This window comes from Apium graveolens, chromosome 10 (assembly GCF_009905375.1).
Source record: "Apium graveolens cultivar Ventura chromosome 10, ASM990537v1, whole genome shotgun sequence".
NCBI lineage: Eukaryota > Viridiplantae > Streptophyta > Magnoliopsida > Apiales > Apiaceae > Apium > Apium graveolens.
Genome location: NC_133656.1, coordinates 94,510,392 through 94,514,194, shown reverse-complemented (window position 1 = coordinate 94,514,194; position 3,803 = coordinate 94,510,392).

The window sequence follows — 3,803 nt, the reverse complement described above, 5'->3', positions numbered from 1 at the left end:
GAGTGAGACCTAGGTTGACCACTATGGTTGCAAGATAGCATAAATCCAGTAGAGTGAAAGGCCCAAGTGAGGGTCAATAGGTTTTGGATAGTTTAGTAAAGGCACATCGAGTTAGGAGACCAAAGTTGAAGACTTTGTCTAGTTTAACGATCAAGTGGCTTAGTTGGGGATCGAGATCATCCAAGCCTAGTGTTGCATTATGGTGTGTGTGTGATATTATTTGGTATTAAAATATGATATGTGAGTATATGTGGCTATGTGTACCATTGTATTTATAAGGTGATTATAAATTGTGTGCATATAGGCCTATGTGCCATTTGTGTTTAATTTCGGGTTGTAAATAGGTTGCGTTGGTGAGGGTATATTATAATGAGGTTATTATTAATTGTGTAGGATCTCGAGACGAGGGTAAACTTGCCATAAAGGTCGAGTAAAGCTTCCAGTTGCTCCTACCTGCCAGACCAGTCCAGCCTTTCTCAAGGCAAGTGATTCAACCTGCTTTTTCGTTTATACTACAAATGTGTGATAACTAGTTCCTATATATATATGATGCGAGTATCCTGAGTTATCTTGTTATACTTGAACCAAGTGATTCTCAAATCTATCTTCGTATTATATAGAAATGCCATGAACCCTCAAGTACATATTGCGAGTAGATCAAAAGTCGTATCATGCTAGTACATCAAAGTAATTGGAATGCCATGATAAAATAAAGATTTGTTATAATACTTGATTGATCCTCTTGATTAACATGCTATTGATTCCTAAAATCTTGACATCTCACCTTGAGGCTTGAACCCCAATAGAAACTTTACCTTGATACCTAAAAGCCAGATATTATTTTAAGTTGTTCATGATTGTTTGATAACCCTATCCTTACCCTTAAGTTTGACATCTTGATATACCTTAAGCTAATGATCACTTTCTTTATACCTTAACACCTCTAGTATACTTGTAACCAGTGATGTTTATCTTCTTGATGTTCTAATACCTATACCTTGTCTAAAACCATTGCTTTAAGCCTAGTTTGGCATTACTCCTTCCTATTATCCAAAAACCCTACTAAATCTCCTTGTCAAAATCTTTGTAAATAGAAACTGTTCAAGTACCCCGATAGAATAAAGTCTAATGAATCATGGCCCTGAGATTTTGTGACGTATTTCCAGTGTTTCAAAGTTGATCTATAATCCCTTGATAAAGATGTTTACTGTTTAATAAATTTTATTATCAATCGGCATCAATTTTTGAAATGATTAAAATGTGGATTTTCAGTCCCAAAGGGGGATAAATGCTTTCTTTGAATAGTTGATCTGGACTGAGACGCGAGTCCTTTCCACACTTATATTGTAGGCTTAAAAGTTTCCTAGGGATCCCATTAATGTTTTATAACCCAGCGAGGTTCGGGATTACTTCACGGCTGATCACCGGCTGTAATCCATAGCGTCATAAAATGATTTTGATTAAGATATGATTTTGAAAATGTTTTGATTCAAGCAAATGATGTCATCACCCAAAATTTCATCTCTTGTTATTATTAGTTATATCTTCGCATTGTTATTCTTTAATATATATATCTCGATTTATGTTTTGTATCGTATTGTTTAGCACTTGTTGAGTATTTGGCTCACTCCTTGCTTTAACCCTGATGTTACAGCTAGCAGCTATGGTTAGATTCATGCAGACAGCACGTAAGACTTGTGACGCCGATGCGTATGTCCGATCTCAGGTAGAATAAGGGATAGTTTTGTGTGAGGACACGATGCTAAAACTAGTTTAATAGTTTATAGTGTTGGGTTGTTCCATACCCTAAACTGTAAGATCTTGGATTCAGATGTATTTACTTTCTTTTAAATATTATAATAGTTATATATTATATTTTGGTTAGTTGGGGGTGTGACATAATGCGTCATGGAGTACTAGTGTCTATCGTATCTGATAGAGATCCGAGATTTAACTCGAGATTTTGGTGACAATTTTAAGATCATTTGGGGATGAAGTTGAAAATAAGCACCGCGTATCATCCGCAGACAGACGGATAAAGCGAAAGGACTATTCAAATGATTGAGGATATGTTGAGAAACTGTGCATTGGATTTCGAACGAAATTGGGACGACCATTTACCGTTGATTGAATTTTCCTACAATAATAGTTATCATGCGAGTACCGGCATGCCCCCCTCTGAACCGTTGTATGGAAGAGAATGCAGATCCCCTATCTATTTGGATAAAGTTGGTGAGCGCAAGCTGTTAGGCCCAAAATTAGTGCAACAAACGAAAGAGAAAGTGGAAGTGATTCGAAAAAGGCAGATAGCTGCTCAAGATCGATAAAGAAAGTAAGCAGACCAGAGTCGAAAGGATGTACTATTCGAACCCGGAGACAAAGTGTTGTTAAAGATATCTCCATGGAAAGGTCTGTCCAAATTTGGGAAGAAAGGGAAGTTGAATCCTAGATATATTGGACCCTTCGAGGTGTTAAGGCAAGTCGGAAAAGTGGCATATGAGCTAGCGTTACCTCCGCAAATGCAACATCTCTATAATGTATTCCACGTGTCTCTATTAAAAAAGTATAATGCTGATGCAAGTCACGTGATCGAGTTAGAGCCATTGACGATTTAGCAAGACCTTTCATATGTGGAACAACCAGTGCGAATTTTAGATCAAAAAGAGAAAGTTCTTAGAAATAAAGTGGTGCCTTTAGTTAGAGTTTTGTGGAGAAATCCTAAGATAGAGGAATCGATTTGGGAATTAGAAAGCGAAATGCGAGAAAAGTTTCCACATCTATTTGTTTAGACTAGATTCTGAGAAGAGAATCCTTTTAAGGGGTATATTTTAGCGACTGGGAATTTTGCGATGTGATCAAGTGAATAAAGTACAATTTTGCGTAATTATGTGATTAAATGAAAGGTTAATTGATGTTGTGATTTATTGTCATTATTGTATAACAGTGATTGGGAACGTAAAGAAACTCGTTCCAGTTTGATGAGTCAGCTTAGGGATTAAGTTGTGTCGTCGGGTCGTCAAGTTGAACGGAACCTGTATTAAAAAAAGGATGAAAGTATTTAAAGGCGTGAATGTGAAATATATATGATGATCCTATGTGTTTACATGTTGTTTGATGTGTGCATGATCGAATTTGAGATCGGTTTTATTTTTAAATGTTCTTAAAAGGGATTTTAACGATTTTATTAATCTTAAAACATTTTTATAAAATTATAGAAATGTGATCAAGGTATGAAATTTGCTATGTTGCTTTCAAAATAGTCCAAGGGACTTTTTAAAAATAGTAGTTGAATTTATTTTAAGGAATTGAGATTTTAAAATGATTTTATAGAGTTTAAATTCTATTATTTGGATTTATTTGTAAAATCCCTAGAAAATTATTTATTTGTTCAAAAATTTATTTAAAAATACTTGTGAAGAGCTAATTTTGTGTTTTATTGGATAAAAATCAAAAGTTTATTCATTTAAATATAGAATGTGGGTAATTATAATATTAGAAGTATTTTGTAAATAAAAAAATAGAGTAAAAGGAAGTGGATTTGTGCAAATTACAGAATTGCCCCTGAAATATTATATATATATATACTCCCTTCCTTATCATTTTTTTCTTCTTCTTCACCGACTCTCGACTCTCTCTCTCTTTTCCCTCACTCTCGAACTCTCGCCTTCTTTCTCTCTCTCTCGGTAATTCCTCCCTCTCATCAAATCTTCCATTACACTCCACTAATCAAGCTTCTTATGCTATATATGTACGTATATTTGCTCTCATGCATGTATAGGTGTGTGTTTGGTGTTCGGTTTTAA